This window comes from Myotis lucifugus, unplaced genomic scaffold, assembly GCF_000147115.1.
Source record: "Myotis lucifugus unplaced genomic scaffold, Myoluc2.0 scaffold_32, whole genome shotgun sequence".
Taxonomy (NCBI): domain Eukaryota; kingdom Metazoa; phylum Chordata; class Mammalia; order Chiroptera; family Vespertilionidae; genus Myotis; species Myotis lucifugus.
In genome coordinates, this window is record NW_005871080.1 from 216,176 (window position 1) to 234,200 (window position 18,025).

The 18,025-nt window shown below is 42.7% G+C and overlaps 1 protein-coding gene across 4 annotated transcripts in view; it reads right to left on the minus strand.

Moving 5' to 3' along the window:
- LYPD6B (LY6/PLAUR domain containing 6B) overlaps positions 1-18,025 on the minus strand; it is an 85,231-nt gene that overhangs the window by 45,671 nt on the left and 21,535 nt on the right. For 3 of the 4 annotated variants that reach the window (XM_023752416.1, XM_014454147.1, XM_023752418.1), the window contains one exon: positions 7,493-7,561. The gene's annotated coding sequence lies outside the window, so the exon portion shown is untranslated. Of the gene's footprint in view, positions 1-7,492; positions 7,562-17,129; positions 17,300-18,025 lie in introns of those variants that run through there. The other variant, XM_023752417.1, reaches the window with a different exon arrangement.

Sequence of the window (18,025 nt, forward strand, 5' to 3'; positions counted from 1 at the left end):
ATAGTGGCTTTCTTATCCGACACCTGGCGCCTCTAACCGACAAAGCCCCCGCCAGCTCCCGTCTAAATTACAGTTTTAGTCTTATTGATTACCTACAAGGATCCGCACTGACTTGGTCTTTGCCCCGTGTGTTGGTATCTGCACTCTTGTTTATTTTTGTTATCAAATGCCTTGTGATTTCGGAATAAATTGGGGGGGGGGGGGGGGGTGGCCGGGGCTGGGGGACTGCGTGGGCAGATGTGTAAGTACCCATTCTAACCATTTAAAATGCCTTCTCGGCTCAGCCTTCCTTGCCTAGAGCCAGCCTAGAGCAAAGTTATTTTAGTTAACTCCCTTTCTGTGTTTATTGTTAAGCAATCACCTTTACTGCCAGGAAAAAAAAAAGAAGGGTCTTACACAAACATTCAGGTATTGTCTTCCCACAATATTGGTCATAAAATCAACAAGATAGGGGAACAATGAAACCCAGCAACCACAGGGTGAGTCCAAACTGCAGAGAATTCAAGGAAGTACCATGTCTGAACCGTCCTCTCTGGGGCTAAGGGGAGAAAACCTCCCCTTCAGGAGGCTCGAGGACTTCGGGGTGCTCCCAAGGGCCCACGGTAAAGCACAGCTTTCTAAGCGCAGTCATCCTGCTCACTGTCCCTGAGGCGTGGCTGCCTCTCACCTCTCCCTCCTCCACACATAGATCACACCCTCCTCCTGGGGACGGCCAGTTCCAAAATAAGTGATGTTAGCCAAAGCCAAAGGCAAACTAATGCCGATGACGGAGAACCCAAGGTGCAGGCTTTGGTAGTCCTGGTCCACCACAGGAGGCAGTGAAAGCGGATGGCCAGGACCAGACCATGGCAGGAAGCAATTATGTTTATGTTTATGGCCGGGAAAGTACAGCCCCAAAGGCCTCGGAAACAAAGGGAGCTTCCTGCCTCTGTTCTGTCCTCTCATCCTGTCGTAAAAGGCAGGCTGAGCTATTCAGCAAAGCACTGTGGGAGAATCACTGCTGCAGAGACCTGCCTCGCGTCTATGGCAGTGGATAAACTGTCCCAGCTGGTTGGAATAAGAAGAAAAGGAAGCAAGCATCCAAAAAGGAAAAAGTACTTAATGTAGGTAGGACAGGGTTATAACTCTCCAAGATGAGCTGAAGGAAAAGATGATGAAGGTAACAGAGTTTCCGAGAGAATGAGGAAAGCATCCCTAGGCTTTCTTGCTTGGTAGTCAAGAAACCTGGCATTCAGGGAGGTTCCCGATGTGGGAAGGGGGGAGGTGATGGAAGGGGCGGGGCAGCCAGCCCTCTCTGGTGGGGTTGCTCACACCCAGATTGCCTGGCTGCCAGTTCAGATTCTATCTGGAGATCCTCAGGGTGAGCATGCAGATTCTTATGGACACATAAGTGTGGCCAAAACCTCCCAGCAGCAGGAACAGTCACTGAGTCAACATAGGAGAATGAGGATGTCAGAGCAAGGAGGCTAGTTGGCTAGTTGTGCAGTTAAGAAACAACAATGGGCCTTAGCTGATTTGGCTCAGTGGATAGAGTGTCAGCTTGCGGATTGAAGAGTCCCAGATTCGATTCCAGTCAAGGGCACAAGCCTGGGTTGCAGGCTCGATCCCCAGTAGGGGGCATGCAGGAGGCAGCCAATCAATGATTCTCTCTCATCATTGATGTTTCTGTCTCTCTCTCCCTTCTCCCTTCCTCTCTGAAATCAATAAAAATATACTCTTTAAAAATTTATTTTTTAAATAAAGAGACAACAATGGTATTTGATGGAGCAGAGATGCAGATGGCTACAATGACTGCCCATAAGAATTAGACTCCAATACATGCTTCACACTCCTCAAACTGAGGAAGGGGATGTAGGCCAATTACTAAGACTTTGGTGCCAGGGGTTGCTTCATCCATGGTTGCCAGGGTGACCTTGAAATGTCAGTAAAATTTACCACTTTCCTTAGATAAACCACCTGGTACTACCTGGAGAATGGACTGAATTTAGTTCCACAAATGCTGTATAAAGGAGGCTGTTAACCTACTCTTAAACAAAAAGTTAAATAACCACATTTTCTTTGGAGCTGAGGCTTTCTGATGACCTGAAGCCAAGAACAAGAGGCTCTCTGAAAGGCCAGGGAGGGGCATTATTATATATTCTCATTCTTCAAACACTTAACCCACACAAAGAGCAGAGTATGACAATGATACCATGACAATGACCATCACCAGACACACCCACACATTTACATCCAGGAAAATTACTCTCTGTTGCATGGGATCACAAGTGTCTTTATTATCTCTATAAATAGGGTCTCCTACAATGTGACCAGCACCATTTTTGGCCAAATGGGTGTACCCAAACTCTCAGTGTTCCTCTCCAAATAGCCAATCCCCCTGCCTCTCAAAAAACTACATGGTCCAAGAGAGAACTCTGCTCAGAGTCAGGAAGAATTAGTTTCCATTAACTTGAGAGGCATTTGGGGTTCATGTGCAGACTCTGGAGGCAGTCTGCTGGGGTGAAACCTCAGGTCTGCCACGTAGTACCTCCATGACATTGGGGGAAGTTACTTAACCTCCCTGTGCCTCAGTTTTCTCACCTATAAAATGGGGATAAAAATAGTACCTACTCATAAGATTTTTGTAATGACCAAATGCATTATGATATGTAAAGAACTTAAAACAGTGCTTGGCATATAGTAACAATATTAACATTATTATTACTATCTTTATTATTATATTCTGGGGTATGTTCCAGACGACCTCTGTTTTCCAGACTTCTCTCAGATGAGATGATAATACCAACAGAGTTTAAAGGCAAAATAAAAATCATTTTAAATGAAAGTAATTTGGCATTGCTTTCATATCCAAGTTAAGAGCCTATGGTAAATTTTAAGTGGTCATGAATTCTTTGCAGCTATTCCATTAACAGGTGAAGCCTATTTTCAGCCCCCTCCCCTGTGGGCTGGCCCTATGACATTCTTTGACCAATGGAACGGACAGTTTCTGCTCTTCTCTTCTTGCTGGACAGCTCTGTCAGGTGACGGAGCCTGAGCTAGCCTATTGGAGGATGAAAGCACAAATGACAGAGATGAGTTATCCCAGCTGAGGTCTCCTAGGTCACCAGGCAGCAGCTGCATACAACAGGGGAGAATGGCTAAGCCCAGCCCAAATTGCTGACCCACAGAATCATGAGCAAATAAAATGGTTGCTGTTTTAAGCCACCAAGTTTGGGTGGTTTATTATTATGCAACAAGAGATAACTGCTACAGAGCCCTAAACAAATGAGGCTTTCATATCAGTAGCATTTCAAATGCACTCGCACACCTATGAAACCAGGCTGCTTGTCTCTGCCAGCAGGTTCACCCACCCCCACATGGTGCTTCCAAGTTCCCATCTCACCCACCTGGTAGCCACCCAGTGAGGCCACCACTGTCAGCATATCAACTTGGGAAAAGCTAAGAGTAATTGATGATCAAATCTGGGAGATGAAGGCAAGCTCTCTGTGCCAAGGTAGGTGCCAAATTGGGTCTTTGCGGGGGCAGCAGGGGCGGAGAGGTATGGGAACACATGCTATTGTTCCTTTTAGTCTGTGATAACTTATAGGGCCAGACCTGGCAAGATTTGACCTCCTTGGAAGTAGTTTTACACCATAGGTCTTAAATATTGCACAACGGTCTAGCCAGTGTGGTTCAGTGGTTGAGCATCTATCTATGAACCAGGAGATCACAATTCCACTCCCAGTCAGGGCACATGCCTGGGTTGTGGGCTCGATCCCCAGTAGGGGGCATGCAGGAGACAGGCAACCAATGATTCTCTCTCATCATTAATGTTTCTATCTCTTTCTCCCTTGCCCTTCCTTTCTGAAATCAATAAAAATATATGGGTTTTTTTTTTAAACGTGTTTTGTTTTGTTTTTAAAAGAGGTCACCAGTCTGATTCCCAGCCAGGGCACATGCCCAGGTTGGGGGCACAATCCGCAGTAGAGGGAAGGCAGGAGGAAGTCGATTAATGATGTTTCTCTCTCATTGATGTCTCTCCCTCTCTCTTTCTCTGTCTCTCTCTCCCTTTCTCTCTCTCTCTAAAAGCAATAAAAATATATTTTAAAATATATATTGCACAATGAAGTGGGCAGATACCTTCCAGCGTGAGCAAACAAATTCAAAATCAGCATCACCAGGTGAGAATCAGGGGGAGCCAGTCAGAACCAAAATGTAATCCGCATGGCCCAGACATGTGGCTCCAAGAATGCAGGAAGCCCCAAACACCTTCATTTATTCTGCTGTTCACAGCAAAAAAAATGATACATTTTAAGCTTTGATTTTTTCCATGACCTAAGCAAAAAGAAAACCATACTACACATAGTACAGGGAAAAATACACCAAGTTCCATAGACCAGTGTTCTTTCATCTGTAACGTGCAGGAAGAATTGGTAATCATCTTGGTAGGAAAATCACTTGAAATATGTTATGAGAGATTTTGGAGGCTTAAAATTCCGTGTCTATTATAAACACAGTCACCACATCTACATGAAACAATCTTATTAATTTGATAAGTTGGGTCAGCCTTGGTGCTAAAGGTTCTTAGACTAAGACCAGTAGCCTCAGTCATGCATGTATTTGTTTGTTCATCTCATATATTTGGTGAGCACACACTTTGTACTGTCTATTCTGGAGAGAGGGGGGTTTGGGAGAAAGTTGGTGGGGTTGGGCAGAGAAGTGGGGATAGCAAGAATCATAGAAAAGTAGCTATGACACCTCACATTTGAAGAGTTTACAGGTCTGGTCATCTTGAAAAACTAAACTCCCTGCTTGAAGCAACTTAGAGTAACCCAACAGAGTTCAACCAAAATTGCTGCATCAATTGGAACTGATCAGGGTATAAGTCAAGAGAGTTCAGAAAACTCCTAATTTCATGGAATTACAGAGCTGACTGGATATAAGTGGTCCATGGATGAAGATGCAAAACTGAAGTAATTTACCCAAGGACGTGCAGCTAATTTCAGTACAGAGCCACGTCTAGGTCTCCTGGGCTCCAGGCCAGTAAGACTCCTGCCCAACCCCATAGAGACCCTGCTCAAGATACAGGGTGTTTACACTGGGAGGGGACATAGACACCCCACAACTCCAAGTCAACGGTCAGTAGACAGAAATTGGCCATCCCATTCCGTGAGCAGAAGCTCTGCACTTGTCACAGGGGAGCAACTCAAAGATACAACTTCTTGTGGCATCAACTTAAGGGCCCTCTAACCATAGACAGCAGTTAAAGTAGGCTTATGAAAGCAAAGGCACAAGAAAAGACTTGTTAAATTTAAAATTCAAAACATAAACAGACAGTAACTATGTGAACGAACTATACACAAGGGGAAAGGCAGAGCAAAGCGCACAAACGTGTTCATGACTTACAGAGTTGGCATCTTTTCAAATTGGGCGCTTTTTAGTCTTCATTATCTTCTCTGTATTCTCTATAAGCCAAATACCCTTCCACAGTCTTGAACTACTTATATATATATTTGTTAATGTTTGACTACATCCATGCAGAAGAGACAAAATGCTAATGGTAGGTGGACAGAGGGCAAAGGGCATGTGAGTAGGGTGCATTACCAGCCATAAATACGTGCACATGGGTCTAGGCTACAGCATGAGTGACCCCAAGCTGTGCTGTTCAGTCAGTTACGCCCCCATTTGCCGCTTTTTGCTGGGCTGTCTTACTTTGAGCAACTCACCTAATCTCTTTAAACCTCAGTTTCCTCGCCTGTACAAGGTAGATGTTTATAGGACCTTCCTCATAGGGATGCAATGCAGGTTAGAAAGAATAATGCAAATAAAATGCTTAGTCTAGTGCCTGGCAGAAAATGGGAGCCAGTAAATGTTAGCTGTCATGATGGTGGTGACAGAGACGATAAATATTAGAGTTATTATTTTTTATTACCATTGCTATCATTATTATTATGACTATCATTAGGATGCTGCTGCTGTTCCTGACACGGTGTTTAACACTATAACTAAGAAGCCATTAAGTTTCCTTGCTTTGGAAGATCACCCAATACTCTCCATATGCCTCATTGCTGGACCTTCACTTCTCTGATCTCCTTATACTTCAGGTTTATTAATAGCAGACTCACAAGTTGAAGTAACAGCTTGCATACCTCCCAATGTTCCCTGAGGGGTAACAATGATGATGACATACAGATTGCTACTTGTTTTCTTGGACCTAATTAGGGTAGTACAATATCATCCTTTTAAATAAAGCAAGGAGCAAAGAATCTTAGTAGACATCTACAGAATATGGCTTTGTACTTGAAACACATAATTAGCACTAATAAACACGGATGCTAATAATCCAATCTTTAGACAAGAAACGGGAAGGTAAACATGGCCCAGGCCCCATCAGCTCACAATCTCAGACACCTTCCTTTGGAAGCGGCCTCCTTCACCCTTCAGATGCAAGGTGGGAGGTCTGTTTGCAAGCAGAGGGCCTCTGGGCTGGGCGCTGAGAGCCCACTCCAGGGAGATTACTCAGCAGACCAGGCTCAGGTCCCTGCAGCCTCAAAAAGACATTCCTTGGTTTTAGCAGCCTGACCTCAGAAAAACAGATCCCAGATTCAGTTTTCTCACTAGGAAAAAGGAGACATGCCTAACAACTGAACCTGATCAGCCTGTGTATGAAGCACCACACCTAAACCAAAAGGGCAAAATGAAGTAAAAAGCAGTCATCAGTAAAACACAACAGTAAAACACAACTTTAAAGGTGCCCGCATCAATGCTATTGCCTCTTCTCTGTGAGAGTAACACGCTCATCCTATTTCGGATCAGGAGATAGTTTCTAATCCTTAACATTTAAATGTCCTCTAATCATGAATGCTCAATAATCAGTGCAGACACTTACTAAGTGAAGTTAGCAATGTATTTCATTTGACATAGACACTTTTGAGCATCACTTCCGACCTACTCCCCAGCTAGTCTCACCCCCATACCTGAGACGATTACTCTAGAACAGCCGTGGGCAAACTACGGCCCGCGGGCTGGATCGGCCCGTTTGAAATGAATAAAACTAAAAAAAAAAAAGACCGTACTCTTTTATGTAATGATGTTTACTTTGAATTTATATTAGTTCACACAAACACTCCATCCATGCTTTTGTTCCGGCCCTCCGGTCCAGTTTAAGAACCCATTGTGGCCCTCGAGTCAAAAAGTTTGCCCACCCCTGCTCTAGAAGGTTCTCTTCTAATTGACCAAATTAGGAAAGTCTGTGATCCACTGATCATCCCCTGAACATGACTCTCTCCTTGGGTTCACCAGAAATGGAAATAAAGCCAAGCCAGGCTTTGAAATGCCAGGACCGCAGGAGCAGGGAAGGGTTAGAATGGGATAGAAAGCCTGGCACATTACCAAGGTGATGGACTAAAGACAGAGTCCCAAGACACCCAAGAGGGCACGTGGGTCCCTGACAACCTACTCCAAAGCTTCCAAATGAAACGCTGAGGTTGTCTGTAATCACTTCAATTCTTACCTTGAGAGAGAGCGTGGTGTCGGCCTCCAGCAGTGAAGAGGTCTGTGCCCAAAGAAAGTAGCCGCCAGTCTGCCAAAGATAAAAAGATAAGGTAAGAGCCAGTGCTGGCGATGAGTTAGATTCCTGAACAGCTGGAATGCTTCCTCGCAAAAGGCAAGTGTCCAGATGTTTGAGGACTTTGCAGAGTTGAACAGCAGCAATGTAACCAATTGAACAATATCAAATGCATGAAATCCTCAGAATCAAGTCAGGAACTGCTGTTAAGAGAGAGAGTGAGCTAACGTTCTATTACCACGCACCTGGGCCCTAACTAATTGGGAATGGTAATAATTGGTGAAATCATATACCTCATCACGTCCCTCCACAAAAATGGCTGATTAGCAAGGATCTGGCAGAACTCGGTATAACACTGACCTACATCAGGGTATGTTGGCAAGTCAACACATTCACACATTCAACACATCCACAACAATGCAGACTCTATGCTGTTGAACCAACCTGCTTTGGAAGGCAGCCCTACAAGCTGATGAAATAATGACAACATGAGGCTTGAATCTGGATGAGGAGGTGAGAGGAAATTGGAAACTTTTTCTACATTGCACTCAAATAAGCAAATGGAAAAAACAAATAACAATTATGCCCAAATTTTAAAAAATTGTATTATATATTTACATTGAGTGGCCAGATTATTATGACCACCTCATCAGTACAATGAAGTGAATTAGTTATACAAATAATAATAATAATAATAATAACAATAAAACTGTGAGAGTATTTGCTTAGGAGGTTTTCAATATTCAGTATTTTTGGAAGTGTCAATGAAGTACTGATGGGATGGTCATAATAATCTGGCCGGTCATAATAATCTGGCCACTCAGTGTATATCCCTAACTGTGATGGTTAATTTTTTAATTGATTTTTAGAGAGAGAGGAAGAGAGATGGAGAGAGAGAGAATCATTGATGTGAGAGTGAAACATCGATCAGCTGCTGCCTCTTGCATGTCCCTCACTGGGGATCCAGCCAGCAACCCAAGCATGTGCCTTGACCAGGAATTAAATGGGCAACCCTTCAGTGCACAGAACAACGCCCAACCAACTGAGCCACACCAACCAGGGCTGCAATGGTTAATGGTATGTGTTTATTCAACTTGGCTGGGCTATGGTACCCAGCTGTTTGGCAAACACATCTAGATATTGCTGTAAAGATATTTCTTAGATGTGATTAACTACTTTGAGTAAAGCAAATGACCCGCCATATTGTGGGTGGGTCTCATCAAATCAGCTAAAGTCTTAAGAGTAAAGACTGAGGTTCCTCTGAGTCTCCAGCCTGCTGGTCTGCCCTGCAAATTTCAAACCTGCCAGCCTCTACACTCATGTGAGTCAATTCCTTAAAATAAACATCTCTCTCTCTCTCTCCTCTCTCTCTCTCTCTCTCTCTTTCTCTCTCTCTCTCTCTCATGTGTGTGTGCGTATGAGCATACATATACACCATCTAATGTCACTTATAATACATGTATACTACATAAAGAAGACAACATTTAAAAAAGGAGTATGAGGAAAAGTTGGCCTACAGAAATGTATGTTATAAAGTAGTAAACTGTTACTTGACATGGTTATAAATTGGGCTCTGAGTATCCTAGTGGCCAAAGCAAAGAAGAAAACTGACGTAAGATAATCACATTGACTTTTAGATGAAGTACAATGTACATATTGCCTAGCTTTTTATTATCATTGAGAAATATCTCCCCAAGTGTCCCTTCCTTGGGTAAATTCTTAAAGTATCCTTTGTCACCCACATTGGGAGGTGTGTGTTGGGGGGGGTTAATAATTAATAGTGCTTCTAAGTGTACACAGTAGGGAGTCTCCTATAAAGCTTCTTGTCGCTTCCCTCAGGGCCAGATACAAAGCCAAAATGGGGTCCAAGCACACAGCAGTTGGCTTGGTCCAGGGATAAAAAGGAGAATTTCTGGAAGAACAATGAACTCCATATCCTATGAGATATTTCCCATAAATATGATCATTTCTCTCAACAAAAAGTTGGGTGGGAATCAGGCTACAACTTTGGTCTCTGCCACAGCCTGGAGTGAAGGTTTCCTCTGCTTCTGACTCGGGCAGATCACAGAAAGACTGCCCTCAGAAGGTTTATAAGCTCAGGTTTAAGCTTATGTTTGCATGTAGAAGTCATATACCCTTCCTGCTTTGGAATCAATTTTTTTTAAATGTTTTCATATGGCATAACAAAATTCTCCATTTAACATTTTAAGAGTACAGTTAAGTGGCATTACGCACATTCATGATGTTTTGCAACTATAACCAATATCCATTTCCAGAAATTTTTCATCCTCTCAAACAGAATCTCTGTATCCATTAAACAGTAAGTCCCCATTACCCCTTTCCCTCAGCCCTTGATAACCACTATTCTACTTTCTATCTCTATGACTTTGCCTATTTGAGGGACCTCATATAAATGGAACCACACATTTGTCCTTTTAGGTCATTTCACTAAGCATAATGTTTTCAAGGTTCATCTATATTGTATCATGTATCAGAATTCCATTCCTTCCTATGTCTGAATAATATTCCATTGCAAGTATATACCACATTTTGTTTATCCAGGAATCAATTTTTATCTAACTAATTTAACAATGATCAAATACTTACAATGGGAAAAGTTTGATTGTTTTCCATATTAACTTTATTCTAAGAACCGTGTATAAGAGGCAGAAGAGCTACTCCACAAGGAACCAATTAATCATATGAATCCTAGTTTCAGAATCAGTAGCAGCAGCAAGAAAACTAAAGCCTATTAAATGGGTTTTCTTCCCTGAGGGTTAGGTAAATCTGCCCCACAATCTTAATTAATGTTCTTTACAGTTAAAGCTGAAGTGAGATAAGAATATCCCCACTATGCGGAATTCTTCATGTTACCGTATCTAAAGCTTAGGTGCCATCTTGACCACCAACCCGGTGATGATAAGCTTATATAAATACAGCTGATGTCAAGAAGTCAGAGAAACTACTATGAAGTACTGCGGATAAAATACCCGAACAAAGTCAACTAGAAAAGCATGTCTCCCCCAACCTGCTTGCTATCCATAAGCTTCTGCTTTCTTGGGCAAATAAATAAGGTAAAAAAATAAATAAGGTAACCAGCCTTCTAGGTGGAAACATGGGTCTTAAGACAGCTTATCTCGACCAAAACAACTGAATAGTTGAAAGAGAAAGCAAGAAGCTGCGCTCCACTCTGTTTTTCATCTTCAGAGTGTATAGAAGAGCAGATGGCACAGAGGGGAGATGCCACTGTGCACTCAGATGCACAAGAGGGGCCCAGTGTGAGTCATCAGAAGATGTCCCCAGGAAGGTGATGAAAATAGTCATTTTTGCGCTCTGGCAAGGGAACTACAAGCAAAATTAAGAGCCACAGAGAACTCAGGCCAGTTTGTTCAGCATTAACTTCTCAGCTGGGAGGTCTTTGCAGTCACCCAGACTGTCAGCACATGGATGAGCTGAAGTTCATTCGCTAGTTTGGTGCTCAGCTAGCCAGGAACATGTCATCTAAACAGCAAAAGATCTTTTAGAGAAGTATAGATAATTTAGTCTTGAGTTCCTTCTGTATGTTTTTTTAAGACTGATTTCAAGAGCAAGAGATTGTTGTTGTTTTAGATAAAAACAAAATGAACACTGTTAAGACTGTTCTTTTCAGTAGCTAGTTAAGGAATCCATTGCTCTAAAACAGGAGACATTTCCATGGGTTGTAGAAATTGGCCCCAACAGACTGAAACTAGGATGCTAATACAAAGGATCTCAAATTAGCCTAAACAGGAAACCCCCCAACAAGAAGGTACTGAGTTCTTTGTCCCAAGTAATTATTCAACCCTTCTTCTCAGGGCATCAGTCTTACACACTCTAGAAGTAGATAAGGGGCACAACTTGAGCACTAAAACTTTATCTGTGACAATCATCATGACCCTCCAAGTTGTGTTACATTCGTTCAAGCCTTTCTGATGCACACACACATGCTCAAGAACAGTTCTCATGGCCTGGATCCATTCTCAAAGATAAGAACCTCAACAAGGCAATCAGGGTTCAAGAATAGTTATAAAATTAAACTTAAACTTGGTAGAATGCCAGTTCCCTTTTGCATGGGCTCAATCGTCCTTCTCATTTCAAAAGTCATTAAGTTGAAGTCCTAACCTACAGGATCTCAGAATGTGCCTAGATTTAGATATAAAGTCTTTATAGAGGTGATTACATTAAAATTTGGTCCTTTGAATGGACTCTAATCCAGTGTGACTGCTGTCCCTCTGTGAGAATATTTGGACACAGACATGTACAGAAGAAACACCATGTGAAGACACAGGGAGAGAACAGCCACCTGCAAACCAAGGAGAGACGCCTCAGAAGAAGCCACCCCTTTCGCATCCTGACCTCAGGCTTCCAGCCTCCAGAGCTGTGAGAAGAGAAATTTCTGTTGTTTAACCACCTAGTCTGTGGTGTTGTTATGGCAACCCTAAATAAGCAATATCCTCCCCCTTTTCTCTCTCCTCGGAATACCAGATTCCCAGGAAGGAGCCAAAAGGTTGCAGGGGTACTCTGTTGCCTACCCCTCTCCAGGGTCTTACTGTCATTCATCTTCTTATCCCCAACAGGGTAATCTATAAATCCAAAGAAAGTGATGAGTTGAAATACCTCAGAAATGCCCTGAAGACCCCCTACTCCAAAACATGGAACCAAGGTCCCAAGGGCCTTGGTCTCCACATGACAGGAACTTTCCCAGCCTTCCTCAAATGCTCTGTGCCGACTAGAAGCCACCCTGCTAACAGCATCTTCGGGATACTGTACCCAGAAATCGTGTCCTCATTTCTCATGCCTCCATACCCAGGGCTGGCTCAGATGCCTTGGCTTAAACAACCTCAGTTCCTTCTCTTCCTAAAAAGAAAAGTAAGAGTTACAAGCCAAAGTTTCTTACATGTTACTGAAGCGAGTCTGGAGCAAGAGATTAATAAAGACAAAAGGACTCCCAGTTGCTTTGAGACTTGAGTTACAAAGAATTACTTTCTCCTTCACTGGAAAAGTTCATACATGAGAGCTGACTGATGTCCTTTGTTAGTGCTGAGAGCCACAAACACCATAGTTTAATTCCATATTCTCCATAGATAATGTTTGTCCTACAGCACAGGTGGGTATTAGGTCTGGCTCCAGATGCTAGGACTTGGATGGACTATGCTGGATTTGGAGAGGGGTCATAACAAGGTGGGCTGTTGGAGGTAAGTCACAAGGAACAGTGGGAACACAAGGGATCACCCAGCCCATACCAGTGTCCCAACTCCATTAGTGTCCTCAAGCTCTCAGTCTAGCTCACGTCACCTCCCCAAAGCCAACACAAGCTCGACATAGCTTTGCCTAGAAGCATCCAGAAACAAATGTAAAATCTCCTACTATTAGAAGTAATGCCCTCAAATACTCTTGGGGTCAGCAAACAAGGCCCCTGGGTCCTCTCTAGGCTGCAGTGAAGGGCTGGGGGTTCTGGTCCAGGGCACATTCCAGCAGCAGGGGACCACTAACACCCACACTAACACTCAGGCCTGCCAAGTCCCAGCCCACGGAAGAGAGAGGGCAGACTGATGCAATTAGGCAAATGAGAACTTGTCAAACCATTTAGATAACACAGTACTTGGATTTATTCCCTTCCCATTACTGGAGGGTCATTGTGCTTCCACCCCTGCTGATTCTGAGGATTGCACAGCATTTTCCTAGCCAGGAAGCAAGAAAAAAAGGGGGGGGGGTGGCTACAAATTCCAGGGTTCTGTGGTTAAATCAGCACGCATCATACATCAAGCCAAGGGTAATTTGACTTTCAGAATCAAGGGATACTCTCTGTGGAGTGACTTTGCCACAGAATCTGAAACTCAGTGATGAATTCTGAAACAATTCAAGTATCCAATTAATAAAATTTTAAAAATGAAAATTCCTCATTCAATTCAATCTTTCTTACACCTCTTAACGACTGATTACATATTAGCCTTGCTAATGGTTCTGTTTCAATTACTGAGCTGTGAGCATCTCAAGAGTCCATGTGGAATATTATTCTTATATACCCTTCCATGCCCAGCATAGTGTGGAACACAAAACAGAAACTCAGTAAAGGCTCAATTACTGATTGCTTCTTGCTTTTGAAATATTTTTCCCTGTAGGGAAGCAAATCCACTCTACCTGCCTCATTTAATCAACAAAACAACTACTTCCTCCCCCTGGCCCTCACCCCCTCACCAAACTAAATCAGCAACAGGCTCTTCACAATGAATGACCATGGTGAGCCCAATGCATCATACAGAATAACAAAGTTACAGATGGAGATTCGAGGTTGATAAATTCTTGTCCTCTGTTTTAAAATCTGAGCATATCTGTGTGTTTCCTAGGACTGCCTTCACAAATTACCACAAACTTAGTGGCTTAAAACAATAATGTATTCTTTCACAGTTCTGAGGGCCAGAAGTCCAAAACTTCTTGGAGGGACAATCTGCCCCATGTCTGTCTCCTCCTAGTTTCTGGTGCCTCCAATTTCTTGGCTTGTAGCTACACAAGTCCAGTCTTAAGCCTCTGTCTTCACATGCTCTTCTTGTGTCTCTGAATCAAATATCTGTCTCCTTTCTCTTATAAGGACACTAGTCATTAGACCTAGGACCCACCCCCAAATCCGAGATGAGCTCAACCTGAGATCCTTAACTTAATTACATCTGCAAAGACCCTATTTCCAAATCAGGTCACATTTACAGATACTTGGGGTTAAGACTGAGCTATATCTATCTTAGGGGATACTATTCAATCCACTATAATATCCCCAAACCAGAGCCTATCATTTTTATCACAAGCCCTCTCCTTTTCCCAGTGCTCTTCTTCATATGACTAGACTCATTTCCCAATGAGGGCCCAGGCTGAACTGTCATCTCTAAGGGCTCCCACCCCCATCCCCCCAATTCCAATCAGCTCCATAATCCACAGTAATGAAGTTGAATCAAATCTACTCAGCAGAATTGCCCATGCCTATCTCCTCTCTTCTATGCCTGCTGCCCAACCACCCTGGTCCAGCTTGGATCACCTGCCTGAGACCAGATCATGACTTCTTCTTACCTGTTCTCCCAGCTTCCTTTGACTATCCTACCTGTTGCTGTCTTAATAGAGCCTGGCCATGCCACAACCTTGTACACAAACTTTCAGTGGTCTCTAACCAAATAAAGCCCAATCTTTTTTATAGCCCAGCATCTGGGTCTACTAGACTGAGTCCCAAACCCTCTCCCAGACTTATTTTCCACTGCTCCCCTCCATTTGGTCCAGGCTTTGGTCAAAGTAAATTACTTACTGTTCTTAAATAGCTCCTCAAAGGCCTCCAAGACTTTGAAGTCCCTCTGCCTGGGATTTATTTATTAATTCAACAACCTTTTGACTATGTCTCCTTGTCAGTATCTCACCCAAAATAGCGCAACTCAAAGACAACTCATCCATAAGTCTTTGTCCAGTTTCATCAACTACATTGGATTCCTCCTTCTTTTAAAATTTAACAGCCTGACAGATAAGACATTCTTGTTCTCTCCTCCCCTTAATGACTTGAGCACTTGTCATCAACCTCATGACAGAATCTGGATGGAATCCTGCTTTACTCATGTGCATCCCCCCATAATCTAGCATAGTGCCTCCATATAACATGTGCTTAGAAATATCTGATTGGTAAAATGTATGTCAAGTAAGTGAAAAATACAGTCCTTGCCTGCACATAGCTTACATTTGAGGATGAAATGAGCACAAAAGTGAGTAATAAGTATAAGTGGAGATCTATGGAAAGTGCAGAAGAGGAAGCTTTTGGGTTTTCTTGTTTGTTTGTTTGTTTTAATTTTTATTGATTGATTTTAAGAGAGAGGGAGTGGTGGACCTATTGCTCCACCCCCACTTATGCATTCATTGGTTGCTTTCCTGCACTTGCCATGACTATTGAACCCACAACCCTGGCTCATCAGGACAACTTTCCAACCAAAGAGCCACCCACCCAGGGGAAGGAAGCTTTTGAAAGGGGTGAAAGTTTCCTAGAGAAGGTAAAACGTAACATAGATCTTGAGAGATAAACAATATTTTGATGAGTAAAAGATGGGAAGGGGGTCAGAGAAGAGAATAAAATACAGAGGAAATAGTATCTGCAAGACACAGAGTCAAGTGAAAGCAAATGGCACTTCTCAGGTTCCACGAAGAGCAGAGATTTCTTTCCCACTGACTGAGTGAATGGCGAGTAATGGAAGGCAAGGCCAAAAAGGCAGGATAGCATCTTGTATGCTATGCCAAGGAATTTAAACATATATTTTTATTAATTTCAGAGAAGGAAGGAGGGAGGGGTGGGTGGGAGGGAAGGAGAGAGAAAGAGAGAGTGAGTCATCAATGATGAGAGAGAATCATTGATCAGCTGCCTCCCGCACAACTCCTACTGGGGATCAAGCTGCAACCCAGGCATGTGCCCTGACTGGGAATCAAACTGGGACCTGCTGGTTCCCAAGTTGACACTCAAGCACTAAGCCATGCCAGCTGGACGCTAAGCCAAGGAATTTAAAATTGACTCTGCAGGAGATAGGAAGGCTTTCAAACAGGTGTGATGTGGTCACATCTGCATTTTCTGATGATCACTTCCATGGTATCACAGAACCTAAACCTGGATCAGCATCAGAATCATCTGGAGAGATTCAAACTTGCTTAATATGGAGAGAAAAGCACAAATAATAACAGAACAATTCTCCATTCATAATAAAATCATGTTGATGTTTTGCCATTTTGGCTTAAGAACGTTTAAGAGAAATAAACTATACCTGCCCTTGACCTCCCCTTTGTTCCCTTCCCCAAAATAATATCATTTTGGTGAGTATCCTTATAACCCATGATTCTACAAAGAAAGAAATATGTAGGTATGTTATGCATTACTACTTTAATTAAAATTATATAAATGATACACTCAGTAAATATTGTTCTAAATTTGCTTTACTCACTGTGAAGCATTTTTAAAAGCTCAGAGTCCTGCATCCCACCCAGATGTAATTAATCACAATCACTGAGGAGAGGTGTTTAGAAAGATGCATTTTATAAAAATCCCATTTCATTTTGATGTCACTAGACCTACATTTGGGAGTCATTGGTGTGGAAGATGAACTGGAGAGAAGAAAAAGCAGAGGTAGGAAGAGCAGTGAAGACGTTTTGAGATAATTCAAGCAAGAGGTGGTAAGGTCCTAAGCGAGGGTAGTAGTAATGGAAATTAATGATGGGGGACAGAGTCTGAGGCCCTGTGAGGATAAAAGCAATAGGGCTTTGTAACTACAGTAGTTAGATTCTGCGGTGAGAAAAAGTGGTAGCTACATCTTCAAAGACCCTATGGAGCTGGTGGTCATGGGAGCAATGGCCCTAAGGATGGTCACTTGAGTGAACTGGAGGACAGTGACACCATTAACAAAAATGGAAAGCACAGGAGGAAGAACAGGCTGTGAGAGAGAAAACGGATTTGGTCTTAGACATGTGATTTTGAGGTTTCAGCAGGACCTCTGTGTAAGTTTCCCCAACAGGCATTTACATGTGCTGGACTAGATCAAGGGAGGAGATCCAGACTCACCGTACAGATCCAGGATTCCCTACTTAAAGGAACAGCTGTGCACATGGAAATGGATATGTCTGTTTCAGAAGAGAGAGAAGAGGGCTTAGGGAAGGTCTTTGGGGATCATACGTGTAGGAGAGAGAAGATGAAGAATGCAGGCTCAGGAGTGGCCAGAAGTAGAAGGGCCACTGCGATCAGGAAGCCACTGGAGGGATCAGGGGTCAGGAATCCGCAGTGACCAGAGTGTGACACGGAAGAGAAGGACCAAAAGACATCATTAAATTGGAGAATCAGTGACCTTTCAAAGAATATTAGCAATCATGGAGGCAGAAGTCAGACGGTGACATCGGTTAAAAATACCAGATGCAGCAACATTAAGCTACTCGTTAGTGTTGAAACGTGAGGTAAAAAAGAATGGTTACAAAATAGTCACAGGGATGTAAAGTACAGCATAGGGAATATAGTCAATAATATTGTAATAACTACGTATGGTGTCAGAGACTTATCATGTGGGGCACTTTGTACGTTATATGAAAGTCTAACCACTCTGCTATACACCTGACACTAATATAGTATTGAATGTCAACTATAGTAGGAAAAACATGAAAAGAATGGTTGGGGGATAATTATTTTGGCTTTAGAGCAAAAGAGTTAAAAAGATAAGAAAATAAAAATAGATGAATTAAGGTCCTGAAGAAATAAGAGGGAATCGGTGAAGAAATAGGAAGACTTTCTGTTAAAAATGGCAGACCAACAACACATTACTGCCCGACTCCCTACTAAATCGACTGCTAAGACTATTAAATAGCTAGAACTATGAAATAGTAAAACTATTAAATTTTTCTTTAATAAGATAAAGGAGATTAGAAGAAAATAACAGCAGAGGAGAGATTTTGGAGAATATAAAGCAGAAA